This window comes from Rhinolophus ferrumequinum, chromosome 16 (assembly GCF_004115265.2).
Source record: "Rhinolophus ferrumequinum isolate MPI-CBG mRhiFer1 chromosome 16, mRhiFer1_v1.p, whole genome shotgun sequence".
NCBI lineage: Eukaryota > Metazoa > Chordata > Mammalia > Chiroptera > Rhinolophidae > Rhinolophus > Rhinolophus ferrumequinum.
This window is the reverse complement of record NC_046299.1, coordinates 45,106,540-45,121,342: the sequence shown is the minus strand read 5'-3', so window position 1 is coordinate 45,121,342 and position 14,803 is coordinate 45,106,540. Positions and strand designations below refer to the sequence as shown.

Here is a 14,803-nt window from a genome sequence, read left to right as displayed (position 1 = left end):
AATAAAGTCTTAAGCAAAGGAGAGGAAACGGAATTAGGAAAATAGGTATAAGTTAATAGTAATGATCTGAGCTATTAACACTGTATTCTAGACATTGTTCTACCAGAACTGAGCTCCAAGACATTGCCTGGATTATGGAACTTGACTCAACTTCAAGCACATGAAAATGAAGCCATCATGGCCTTCCAATGTTTATCATTCCTCATTGAAAGAGGGGGTATATAAAAATGAAATTGAAAACAGGATAGCAAAACACGATAAAACTATGTAGTTAAACATACTATTGCAGATCAGTTATCATTGACAGTAAAATTCTAATATAGGAATATAGTAAAAAATATAACTCTAAGAAGATTAATATGTACCTGGGTCACCGAAGAGCATTCCCATAAATAATCCACCAATTGTTTCTCTAGTGTCCTCATGCATGGTGCAATGTGAGGAAGCTATTATATTTTGTGAAAGGTATAAAAATTAATATTTTTGTCTATTCTAGCACACACACACACACACACACACACACACACACACACACACTGGGGGTGCCAAAAAAGTGTATGGACGTGACTTGTATTCATCTTTTGTTATTGTTATATATTGTGTATTACAATTGTAATAGTTTTTTTCTTTCTTAAAATGTATATACATTTTTTTTCTCTGTCACCCTTTACAACATAAAATTTAGGAGGACAAAAGTTAAATAATGTAAATGGTTTCAAACTCTTAAAATTATTCTTTCTCTAACTGTTATGTTTTCAGTCCAGCAACTTTTTTATACTACTTAAAACTGATTAATTATGTAATCACTGTGTTTTGTGTATTTCCTTTAATATATTTAATTGTGCTCTCTTACCCTGAAGCAGGTGTGCCAAAGCCACAATTTTAAAAATTGAATAAATAAATAAAACTAATCAGTCAGGGGAGAAAGATCAGCAAGATTGAAAATTTGCCAAGCAACTACAACTTAGCCTTAGCAGAAATCAAGGGGCAGTGTGCATTCAATTAAGAATGATAGGAAACAGCGAAAATCCAACTATTGACCAAAAGAGCCACTAGGGTCTGCACATCTCAGGCAATCAAGTACATACAGAATGACTTAGTAGGTTAATGCACTTGCCACGTTAAGACGTTAAGGGGATTAGTTAATGAGCTTTCTGAACCTACTGCAATCATTGGTAGTCATCAAGAAAATTGAGAAAACTAAAGATTTGGAAAATTAACTGAAGTATTTATATATTTAAAAAAGGGTAGGGAGATATATGAACTGGAATGGGAAGAGGTGAAAGAAATGAAGAAGGGGAGAGTGTGGGGACAGAGCCAGGAGTGCAGTTTCCAGGCTCTCCCCCTCACGTGGAAAGGTGTTCACTCGGGTAGTAAATGGCCATCAGCTGTGATTGTATGGCCATTAGCTGTGGCTAGTTGGCCATCAGCTATAACCAGTGAGCCATTGGCCACTAATATAACTGCCATGGCTATGCTAGCAGCAAATGGAGGCTAGCAAGAAGATGGTGGCTGAGCTAGAGAGAGCAGATTGCAGTTAGGCACAGTGGATTGCTGCTAGTAGGTAAGATTGGTTGGCAGAGAGAAGTGGACAGTAGGTTGCGGGTAGTGTGACTCCTACTTCCTGTGTCTCCAACCCAGCCACCAGCGAGAATATAGTGGTATGACTCCCCTATGTATGGCTCCGTGGGTGTTCCTTTTTGGCCTCACCATATCCTGCGTTCTTGTGCGGGGAGCGGGAGCTGAGACCCCGCATGACACCCTGCATGACATAGAGGAATGCAGAGACAGGTACAGAGAACAATACACTTTGATGATAAATTTAATTCTAGAGGAATTTTTTTCTGTGTTTGTTTAATGCTGGGTAGGCGACAAATGGAAGTAATTAGACTTTACTAATTCAAATAATACTCGTATATTTTAAAAACAAGAAAAGGTATGCTGTTTCTTGGTAAGGTGGACTAAGAAGTTATCTTGGTGTGGGGACAGAGTCCCAGAGGCAGTTTCCAGGTTCTTGACCTCACGTGGAAAGGTGGGGGCTTGGGTAGTAGATGGCCATCAGCTGTAACTAGTTGGATATCAGCTGTAACCAGTTAGCCATTGGCCACTGATATAACTGCTGTGGCTGAGCTAGCAAGGGCAGGTTACAGTTAGCAATGGGTTGGTTGGTTGGCAGAAAAGCAGATGACGGATTGCAGCTAGCAAGTGGGGTTGGTTGGATGGCAGAGAAGTGGATGGCGGATTGCGCATCATGTGGCTCCTGCTTCCTGCGTCTCCAACGCAACCGCTAGCGAGAATATAGTGGTATGACTCCCCTATCTATGACTCCATTGGTGTTCCTTTTTGGCCTCACCATATCCTGCGTTCTTGTGTGGGGAGCAGGATTAGAGTGCATGCATTTCACTTGGTGTCTAGATAAACTGATGTTACCATGGATTCGATTTTCTTGAAAACACTGATTATACCATGCATCCAGTTGTAATAGCACTTGGAGGAAACTTAGAAATAATATGTTCATGTTAGAACTATCTAACTCAAATTAACTTTCTAAACAACTGAATAGGTCGGACTTTCAGTGATTTGCCCTAAATCATGAAAAAATCTAAAAGAAATAGGACTGGAATATCTCATGTTCTTTACTTTATTGCTGCTGAAAGTATGCCGTATGGCTTCCCAGGGAGTTAAGTAGAGAAATGACAGGAGGTGGTATTAGTATACCCAGCCAGGATGATTACTACTTATATCAAGAGATAAGGAATGGTTTTAATTGAAACATGTGAGAAAACACTGAAAAAAGCACAGTATTAATTAATAATAATGATGACTGTGGGGACAGAGTCCCAGAGAGCAATTTCCAGGCTCTCGGCATCACATGGAAAGGTGCTGGCTCGGTTATTATATGGCCATCAGCTGTAATCAGATGACCATCAGCTGTGGCTAGTTGGCCATCAGTTGTAACAGCCATTAGCCACTAATATAACTGTCGTGGCTATGCTAGAGGGTTGGGTTGGTTGGCAGAGAAGCAGATGACAGATTGCAGCTAGCAATTTGGTTGGTTGGTAGAGAAGCGGACCGCGGATTGCAGCTAGCAAGTGGGTTAGGAAGCGCAGATGGTGGATTGTGGATCGTGTTGACCCTACTTCCTGTGTCTCACCCAGCCGCTAGTGAGATGGGGGTGCAGGAAAACCCTGTGTTTGGGTACTGGCGGATGATTGCTTTTGTGTCTCGAGCAGCCGTCATCTAGAATATAGTGGTATGATTGTATGATTCCCCTATCTATGGCTCCGTTGGTGTTCCTTTTTGAACTCACCATATCCTACATTCTTGTGCAGGGAGTGAGAGCTGAGACCCTGCATGACAATGACTAATGATCTTTGATTCTTAAGAAAGCCTGACCAGAATGTACTCTTCATCTTCCACATGAGAAGCCAACATGAAGCGATGGGAAAACTACTGGACTCCAAATTAGGAGACCCAGGTTGTAGTTTCGACATTACTTTCTTTGGGTCTATTTCATCATCTATCTATAAAACTAAAGTTCGGGATTAAATGAGCTCTATCATTCCTTCCAATTTAGGATTTCTGATTTTATTCTCTTTTATAATGAATGTTAATTTCCTTTCTCATTTTTCTCTTGTGTATATTCTTTAGCTATTTTCTTTGTGGTTACCATGGGGATTGCATTTACCATACTCAATTTATAACATTCTATCTTGAATTTATATCAGTTGAACTTCAATAACATACAAAAATTCTGCTTCTTTAACAACTCTGTCCTCCATCCCTTTCAGTTGTTAATACACAAAATTACATCTTTGTATATTGTGTCCAAAAATATAAACTAATAAAAGTTTTAATGCATTATATCTTAAATTATGTAGAATAAAATATGGATTTAAAAACCAAAATTACATTAATACTAACTTTTAGAATGATTGTTTTCTTAAATGTATTACCTTCTTAAGTCTTATAGAAAATAAAAAGTGGAGTTACACAATATTGTTACAATAATACTAGCATTTATAATTGCAAATATATTTACCTTTAGTAAGATCTTTATGTCTTCATACAGCTTGGAATTACTGACTAGTATCTTTTCATTTCAACTTGCAGGGCTCCTTTTAGCATTTCTTGCATGGCAGATCTAGTGGTAATGAACTCTCTCAGTTTTTGTTTACCTGAGAAAGTCTTAATTCCGCCCTCATTTTGGAAGGACAGCATTGCTGGATATAGTATTCTCAATTGATAATTTTCTTTTAGCATCTTGAAAATATCATCTCAATATCCTCTGGCCTTCAAAGTTTCTGATGAGAAATCTGCTTATTATTGAGAATTCAAAATTCTCTTTTTGTGTTTTGCTTTCAAGTTTAATTATAATGTGTGTTGGTAGAAGCCTCTTTGAGTTCACCTAACTTGGAGTTTGTTGAGATTTTTGGATGTTTACATTATGTGTTATATCAAATTTGGGAAGTTTTCAGCCATTTTTTCTTCAGTGAGCATGTTGAATGTGTCCCATAAGTCCTTTAGGATCTGTTCCCATTCTTATCTTTTTCTTTTTCTGTCATTTCCAGACTTGTTCATTTCATTGTCCTATCTCCAAGTTTGCTGTTTTTTACTTTTGTCTGCTCAAATCAGCCTTTGAAAACCTGTACTGATTATTTTTATTATTATTATTTTTTAATTTGTTCAATTACAATTAACATACCATATTATATTAGTTTCAGGTGTACAACATAGTGATTAAACATTTATATAACTTTTGAAGTGATTACCCCGATAAATTTACTATCCATCTGACACCATATATAGTTGTTACAATATAACTGACTATATTTCCTATGTTATACATACATCCCCATGACTATTGGGTAGCTACAAATTTGTACATCTTAATCCCTTCCCCTTTTTCACCCAGCCCCACAACCCTCTCCCATTTGGCAATCATCAAGATTTTCTTTGTGTTCATGAGTTTATTTCTGCTTTGTTTGCTCATCTATTTTGGTTTGCAGAATTTCACATGTAAGTGAAATCACATGGTATTCGTCCTTCTTGTCTGACTTATTTCACTCATAATAACACTTTCCAGATCCAACCATGTTGTCACAGATGGCAAGACCTCATTCTTTTCAATGGCTGAGTAATATTCCATTGCACACATGCACTACATTCTCTTTCTCCACTCATCCATCGATGGATACCTAGGTTACCTCCATATCCAGATCACCATAAATAATGTTGCCAATGAACATATGGACACATACCGTGTTTCCCTGAAAATAAGACCTAGCAGGACAATTAGCTCTAATGTGTATTTTGGAGCAAAAATTAATATAAAGCCCAGTCTTATTTTACTATATAATATAAGACTGGGTATAATATAATATAATATGATACGATATAATACAATACAATACAATACAATACAATACAATACAATACAATACAATACCGGGTCTTATATTAATTTTTGCTTCAAAAGATGCATTAGAGCTGATTGTCTGACTAGGTTTTATTTTCAGTGAAACACGGTAATTGTATGTCCTCTCAGATAACAGTTTTGGTTTTCTTGTGATATATACTCAGAAGAGAATTACTGGGTCCTTTTTCGTCTCTCATTATAGCCTTTTTTTTTAAGTCTATTTTGTCTGATATAAGTATTTTAACCCCAATTTTTTTGTTGTTTGCTTCCATTTTCATGAAATATTTTTTCCATCTCTTTATTTTCAGTCTGTGTGTTTTTCAATCTGAAGTGAGTCTCTTGTAAGCGGCGTAGGTAAGAGGCTTATTTTCTAATGTACTCAGCCACCCTATGTCTTTTTATTAGAACATTTAATCCATTTACAGTTAATTGTTGATACCTATGTAGTTATTGCCATTTTATTATTCATATTTTTAATCTTTTTGTTATTTTTTCTTAAAAAGTCCACTTTAACATTTTCTGTAATACTGGTTTGGTGGTGATAAACTCCTTTACCCTTTTCTTGTCTGGGAAGCTCTTTATCTGTCCTTTGATTGTAAATGATAGCTTTGCTGCATAGAGTGATCTTGGTTGTAGGTGGTCGCTTTTTGTCACTTTGAATATGTCCTGCCAATCCCTGAAAATTTCTGTTAAGAAATTAGCTGACAGTCTTATGGGAGTTCCCTAGTTGATAATCGTTTTTCTCTTGCTGCTTTTAAGATTCTCTTTGTCTTTAATTTTTGGCATTTTAATTATTATATGCTTGGTATGGGCTTCTTTGGGTTCATCTTGTTAGGAACTCTCTTCACTTCCTGGGCTTATATGTCTATTTCCTTTTTAAGGTTAGGGAATTTTTCTAACATTATATTTTCAAATAGGTTTTCAATCCTTGCAATCTCTCACTTCTTTTCCTGGTACCCCTATGATGTAAATGTTGATATGCTTGATGTTATCCTAGAAGCCCCTTAAACTATCCTCATTTTTTTTTAATTCTTTTTTTCCTTTTATTGTTCTGATTGGATATTTTCTGCTACCTTATCTTCTAAATTTCTAATTCAGTTTATGTTTTATCTAATCTTCTGTTGATTCTGTCTAATGTATTTTTCATTTCATTATGGTATTCTTTATTTCTGTCTAGTTCGTTTTATGTTTCCTGTCTCTTTGAAGTTTTCATCGAGATCATTGAGTATCCTAATAACCAGTGCTTTGATCTCTGCATCTAGTAGATTGCTTGTCTCCATTTTGTTTAGTTCTTTTTCTGGAGCATCATTCTGTTGTTTTATTTGAGACATGTTTCTTTCTCTCCCCATTTTGGCTGTCTCCCTGTGTTTGTGTCTATGTATTAGATAAGGCTGCTATGTCTTCCAGTCTTAGTAGAGTGACCTTAGGTAGCAGGTGTCCTGTGGGGCCCAGTGGCACAGTCTCCCTGGTCACCTGAGCTGGGTGCTGAAGATGTGTCCCTTGTGTGGGTTGTTTGTGCCCTCCTGCTGTACTTGAGTCTTGGTGGCTGTTTGTACAGCAATGGGATGGATTGACCCTCAGGCTGATTGGTTGTGAGGACTGGCCATGACGACAGTGGAGGAGGTGTTGTGCAGGTGCTGACCCTACAGAACAGGATTTGGTTTAGCAGGGCTCTGGTGCCTGCTCAGTCTGCCCTTGAGTGTGTCATTTGTGCAGATGGGTATGTGCTGTTCTAAAGTAGTCGTAAGCTGTTCACTGGGTATATTGGTTGTGGGACCTGTTGGGCTCTCTTGCAGACCAAATTCAGCATCTGCCTGTGTCCTGCATGGGGCCACTTAGTATGAGCTACATAGTGACCTGAGATGATTGCTACTTGTGCTGAGGCCTGGCGATTCTTGTGAGAGGCTAAGCTGAAATCTGAGCCTGATTGCTATTAGCACTGGGTTTGGTCTGCTTAGCAAGAGGTATGAAGCATGCCAAGGCTACATGTTGCTTGTTTGAAGTTTGTGAGCTTTTGAGATATTTTAAGAAAGTTTGCATCATGAGATAAGACAGACCATTTACATGGAAAAGCCAATGGAAGCACCTTGGGTAGGTCCACAATTTGGGTGAGGTGGGATCTCAGGGATCACCAAGGCAGGGCAAGTGGTGTTCATCAAGTTGATGGAAGCTCAGATATGATGCCAGTATGTATATGCAGGCTGGGTGGGGGAAGGAGACACAACCGAGGAAAAGTGTCTTCTGACAACACTTCTGCTCTGTCAGAAAACTGCCCTCTCAGCCCTGGTCCTAAAGCCAGACAATTCTTTTTTTTCCCTATATGTCCCTGGTGCCTTTCAAGCTGCTGTGCTAGTGCTGAAGCTCATAGCATGTTGAGTCCATCAGGGAGTAAGTCCATCAACAGGCCCTTTAAGAGGAGTGCCTGGGACTTCAGCAACCCTCTGTCTCACTCAGCCACAATCTCTGCTGGTTTTCACAGCCAGAAGTATAATGGGGACTTATCTTCCTGGCACTAGAACTCTGGGCTGGGGAGCTTGGTGTGGGGCTGGGAACCTTCACTCCTCAGGGGGAATCAACAAAGCCAAGATATCCATCCCTCCTGATTTTTAACCACCATACGTGAGTGTGATACCAGACTGGACCAAATCTCTACCCCCCCCCGACTAGTCCCAATATGGCTTCTTCTATATATCCTTAATTATAGGACTTCTGTTCAAATAGACGTCAGGTTATTCTCAATGATGGTTGTTCTGTAGTTTAGTTGTATTTGTGATGTGATCATGGGAGGGGGTAAGCACAATGTTTACCTTCTCTGTCATCTTGACTGGGAGCCCCTGCAGAGACATTTTTTTTTTTTTTAATTTTAGTTATTGTACTTTTTAATTCCAGAATTTCTTTTTTTTTATTTCCCATTTTTTTATTGTTATTTCTTTTTCATTCATACGTCATTTTCTTGACTTACTCCACGTTTTCCTTTAGTTTTTTGAGCATCTTTAATACAATTCTTTAAACATTTTTTTCTTATGCATCTGCCATGCCTTTAAAACTGACAGTTGTTTGGTTTTTTGTTTTGTTTTTTCTCTTTTTCTTTTCTTTGATAGAACATATAGCTTTTTTGTTGAAAACTGGACATTTGAGTTTAATAATATGGTAACTCTGGAAATCAGATACTCCTTCTTTCCTAGGGTTTGCTATATTTTTGTTTGTTTGCTTTTTATTTTATTTTTTGTGTGGTTTTTAATTTTGCTTTGTTTTGCTTTTTGATTGTTTAAGGCCATCTCTGTGCCACAAATCACCTGAAGTGTAAACCAACTCTTCTCAGGTCTTTTCTGAGCATGCATCTTCCCAGGGCATATATAGTGACTTTATAATTTCCCCTATATATGTGGTTGCTTTTGAATGTCCTAATCTTCAATGTCTGGCTTCTAAAACAGAAAAAGAGAAAAAATAAAGTAGGTAAATGAAAGTATTCGACCTTTAAATCCCCTGGTAGTCACTTCAGTCAGAGTATAAAGGGCTTGCAACAATAAAGGTAGATGTAACAACTATGGTAGCTGCCTTTTTGTCTGCACTTCTGTGATGAGAACTAGTAATCAGTGATCAGGGAATGGATTCCTGATATTTAGAGGACATGGTCCATTTTGTTGACCCTGTCTCTCACACGTTGCTTGCAAGCTGCCCCTGGAACACTTGCAAAGCTGCCTGACAAATGGCTGAGGAGTAGGGAATGGATAGCTCAGACTGCGATAAGAACTGAAATTGATAGAAATTAACTATAATGTACCTTCCAAACCTTTCTCTGGAAATTGCAAGCCTTTAATAGACGTCATACTTCCTTAATAGTTACATCAAATAGATTCCACCAGTACAGTTGTAGTCTGCGTGGGGAGGTAGAGTTATGGTAATTTCTATTGAACCATCTTTCCAGAATCCTTGATTGTAGTCCCTTTTGCTGACCCTTTCGCTTCCCAGTTCCTTTCCAAAATTTTCCTGTTAGTACTAAGTGACAAATTATAATATGACATAGCAAGTACTTGTTTTAAAACAGAAATGCTTTTAGAATTTTGCTAAAACAGTGTACATCAGTGAGAATGAGATCAGATGCTTCAGGAATTACTTGTTAATTTAAGATCCAGAGGGAAATGAAACATGTGTATCAAAATAGTACACACTATTGTCCATGATTATAGGATTGACTTGGCATGGCTTTACTGAAACTTGTGGTATTTCTCACAGAACGGCAATGATTTGTTTTGTGAAAATTAAGTGATGGAGAGGACAAAGTATCTGGATGAAGCATGCACACACACACACACACACACACACACACACTCACAAAGTTTGATAAGGAAAGAAATGGAGGGGGAAAGGATGAAAAATACAAATGTGATGTGAGAATCTCTACTGTTAAATTTACTCCCTATAATAATTGCCATATTCTTATTTATATGTCAAATAGTTCCATATTATTAAAAATGAAAATATTGGAAGAATTTAAGACTTAATGCACAAGACTATTTGTATTTTAGAAAAAATCATAGCCTAATTTTTATCAATCTTTAGAAGAGAGGGGTTAATTATTTCTATTGTGTGCTAAACAACTTGAGTCACAGAATTTTAAGAAGGTGGAAAGAGAGGCCATGAAAGTGAACAAGATGTATTTGACAGCTATAGGATGGTGCCAGATTCTCCATTAGACAAAGTGCAGCTGAAGGAAAAGAGCAAAGCTGGATGCAAACATTCCGGTGTTCAACTGGAAGCCAGGGCGAAAAGGCACAGAACAAAAGCAGAGAGAAATTAAAATCAAGGTTAAAGATTCTAGGACAACAAAGTGCTGTCCTGAAAATCCATAAAGGTGTGGATAAAGGCAGAATTGAAAGCAGATGTGAAAAAAGGCACAAGACAGGATGGGTGACATTTGCAAAAATAGCCATTTTAGTTCATGACTGCATGCTGAATTTATGCTTGTTGCAAATTATGAAGAAATACTAGTTGTATTAATAAGATAAAAGTCCCCATGAGGGTGTATTTGTGGTGTGTGTATTGCGTGTGTGTTCCCTAGGAAAATCAATACAGTTCCACATTTTCCTCCTTTGATTAGTAAAATATGAATGGCATTAATAGTAAATCAATAACTTTTAGTAATGAATTGTAATATTGACTTTTATGTTTTTGTTTATTCTAGGGTTTCTAATCCTTAGCACTGTGTCATTTAGGATTTGAGGCTGGATATTTATTTGTTGGGGTACTGTCGTCTCCCAACAAATTCTTTGTAGAATGTTTAGCAGTGTCCCTGGACTCTACCCACTTGATGCCAGTGTCCCCCCACCACTCAGTTGTGATGACCAAAAAGTCTCCAGACATGGCCAAATGCAAAATTGTCCCTGGTTGAGAACTATTGGCCTAAGGGAAGATAAAAATTAAGGAAAAGCTAATAATACTGTTATGGATGTTGCTACTCCTACGAGATCCTCTTACTTAGTAGGTCACCCATTTCCTAGTTATTGCCAGTGTGGGCTGCTAACATCTCACAGCTCTTCCCTTATCTAGATAATTGTCCTCAGCCCAACAGGAATAACCATATCTGGATGGTTATGCACCAACACCCCTGCATGCCCTGGAAGCCTATAGCTGGTGACTAACTGAGAGGAGGATACAAAAGGCCAGACATTTTGCCTAAAGGTGGAACCAGCTCTGCTGTGCAATTTCACAGTCCCCTATGAGATCAGGCCAAAACTGATCTGTGGCTGAAATTAACAACATTTTTATTTACTTCTACCCTCACACACCATATTCTTCCTCCTTTCCTACCCTTCTGAGACTAGGACTTCTATAAGCCACTTGCACAACTTTTTTTAGGTTCTCTTTGAATGTACCGACTCCAGAGACAAATGACAACATGATTGCATTTTTACTGTCACTTTCTTTGTGGACAGGAAAGATGTGATGGTAGAAAATTCTGAGTTTGGTGAATACCCTCCTCTTATTGACACATTTATATGTATTATTTTATCCCCTCAACAATGCTACAAGTATACTTGTGGTATTTTGTTGACAAGAAAACTAAGGCTAATAAATGAACATAACTTGCCAATGTCATCTGGTTAGTTAGTGATGGAGTGAAAATGTGAATCCAGGCTCTAGTTTCAGAGCTTTTTGTGTTATTCCACACTGACATATATTTATTCTCATTTTGTTGCCCTGAAACAACATTCAGAGGTGAGTAAAGAAGGTCCTTGTTCTCACGGAATTCAGTTAGAAAGAAAAGACAAGCAAAAATAAATCTATCATTATAAGACATGTTAATTTACAAATAGAATTTGTATTTCTCATGCTTCTGAAAAAAATTGTAGCAGTTTCATTAATCAAGAAAAAATTTAAATTAGAAACTAAATATAAAAACAGATCCTAAAGTTTTTTTTTAAAGAAAAATTAAAGAAAGGGGTATTATCGAACTTTTGGATAAATCAGTTATTCTAGCTATAGTAAACTGAAAATTAATTATTAACCGTATTATATAGTTTTCATTGAGGATAGACAGCATAGACATTTCTTTAAAGAAATAAAATGTTTATCAGGCTTCAAATTTAAAGATAAATGTATTGTGTGTGGTCATTACCTGTATAATAATTTGTAACATGATAAATGATGTCCTAACTTAAGGGTCTGTAAAGACAGAAATGTTCAAATGAACATTTCTTACATTGACTCTCAATTTAACCTGAAGTTACAGCATTAAATCTCAATTTAGTGAAGGCTTTTAAGCAGAGTCGTGATAATATGGCCTGGGAATGCTGCTTTCTCATGATGTCGCTGATCCACAAAAATCTATGTAAATAAGTAAATAACACTCTAATAGCCGTAGGGGAACAAATGCAGTCAGTCATCTCTGCAATAGTTAGATGTCTCAGGAAAGTTTTTTGGTGAAGCCCTGAGTCACAGGCACTTCATGGTTGAATTTTATGATAAAATTCTGTTTTTTTTCAGAAGGAATACATGCCCTTTAGACATCATTCATACATTTCAAACACCGAGCAACTACTGTGTCTGTGTTCATTCACACGCGTACGTGTGCAGACAAAGGCGTGGTATTATTTCTTATTGCCAATAACAAAATGGACATTCATGAAAGTTTTAGGGACTTCACTTATACTTTCAATCAAATGTAGAATACAAATCCACTCCTCTACTGCACAAAGATAAATCAGTTTTAGTTTAGCCTCAGGTTCTATGTCACATAGCATGAAAAATAACATGTATAATTAAAAAAAAAAAAACTAGCGGAGGGTTTTCTGGACAACACTGAATTATCAAATTAGATTGGCTCTTCTGTCATAATAAACAACTTTAAATGTTCAATTACTTAAAGTTTTTACATCGCTCACATTGAAGCTTGATACAAATTGTTAGGACACTTTTCTCTACGTTGTTACTCAGAAGCAGGGTTTATGTACTTTTTAGAATCTTACTATGAGGCCTCCATCATCTCTGTACTAGGAAAGGAAAGGACAAAAGAGTTGCTCACTGGCTGATAAATACCTTCTAGGAAAGAAACTATTGCATGTAAGGTGCTTCAGCATATTGTCTAGAATATAGAAGGTGCTCACTAAACATTAACTAGTAGTAGCAGCAGGAGTCGTCGGCGTCGTCATCGTCATCGGAGCAGTAGTCAGTACCACTTACGATGGCATAATGATAACTTTACCATGGAGTGATATTACTCATTGATATATTTAATCTAATTGTTATAAAAGTTTATTTCAAATTAAGTTTAAAGAAAGCAGCTTAGGAAAATGTTCTCTTTTCAGTGCGATAATTTCTCTGCATCTCATAAAATGGTTTATTGCCCATCCCTCTTTTAGCAGCAACACTTCTTATAAGCTTTGAGAAAGAAAAAAAAAAAAAAAATCTTTGCTCTATGTCAAGGTTAAAGTTTGGTCTACACATGGCTGATGAGTAATATAAGAAACGCACAAAGTCAATCTTAGGCTGTCCTTAACTGTATTCAGCACAAGGAAAGGGTCTTCAGACAGATACTCAGACTTCAATCTACTTCTTGCCAATGCAAATGGAGACATTTAGCCCTTAGATTGGAAGATCAGGCATAGAGACATTTTTATTCAACATTAGGACGTTTATGCAAATGTCACATGTTCAGATTTATTCAATTGCAATATAGAGTAGAACTTCAGCTACCCAAAAATTCAAGGGTGCCATTTTGGCAAGATTAACATTTCTAATAGCATGAGATTGTAAAATGTAGGGCAGAGTACAACACTCCAATATATTACAGAACTGTTCTAAGAGCAGCACAGAATTAGTAAACAAGTAAATGTTTTGGTCAAAAGATACCAAAGATCTGCCGCAAAGCAAGTACCTGATTTGAATAGTTTGAAGAATTTTATTAAAAATTTGAGCTCAATAATAAAGAATTGGAATAATTTGGTTAGATGGAGAGGAGAAAAGGACTATGAAACCTAGCTGAAAATATAAATTTTGGCCATGACGCGAGTCGAGGGAGGTCTTCGGGCACGTGCCGCTTTCCTCCTTTCGGGTCTCGGAAGTCAGTGCCAGTTACCGGAGGCGGTGGTGGCAGCGAGATGGTTTCTGCGGCCTAGAAAAATGTTGCAAAAATGTCTCTGTAACCATCTCTTGAAGACCTGAAGGTAGACAAAGTAATTCAGACTCCAAGGGCCTTTTCTGCAAACTCTGCCAACCCAGCAATTTTGTCTGAAGCTTCTGCTCCCATCTGTCAAGCTGGAAATCTCTATCCTAAATTGTATCCGGAGCTCTCTCAGTACGTGGACTTGCGTTTAAATGAGTAGATACATGCAAATATGGCTATGGTCCCTGGAGCACCAACTCAGGGGCAGTTGGTAGGAAGACCTTCCAGTATGAACTATATGGTGGCTCCTGTAACTGGTAATGATGTAGGAATGCGCAGAGCAGAAATTAAGCAAGGGATTCGTGAAGTCATTTTGTGTAAGATCAAGATGGAAAAATTGGGCTCAGGCTGAAATCTGTAGATAATGGCACCCTTGTTCAGCTAGTCCAGGCAAACTCTCCAGCCTGTTGGTTGGTCTGCGATTCGGGGACCAAGTGCTCCAGATCAATGGGGAGAATTGTGCAGGCTGGAGCTCTGATAAAGCACACAAGGTGCTCAAACAGGCTTTTGGAGAGAAGATTACGATTCGTGACCGGCCCTTTGAACGTACAATTACTATGCATAAGGATAGTACTGGACATGTTGGTTTTATTTTTAAAAATGGAAAAATAACATCCATAGTGAAAGATAGTTCTGTAGCCAAAAATGGTCTTCTCACAGAACACAGCGTCTATGAAATTAATGGACAGAAAGTCATTGGGTTGAAGGACTCTCAAATT

General features: G+C 37.5%; 1 protein-coding gene and 1 pseudogene across 3 annotated transcripts in view; both read left to right on the top strand.

Moving 5' to 3' along the window:
• CTNNA3 (catenin alpha 3) overlaps positions 1-14,803 on the top strand; it is a 1,431,866-nt gene that overhangs the window by 1,382,822 nt on the left and 34,241 nt on the right. The gene's annotated exons all lie outside the window — the stretch shown is intronic.
• The window catches only part of LOC117036039 (syntenin-1-like), an 895-nt pseudogene continuing 135 nt past the window's right edge, over positions 14,044-14,803 (top strand).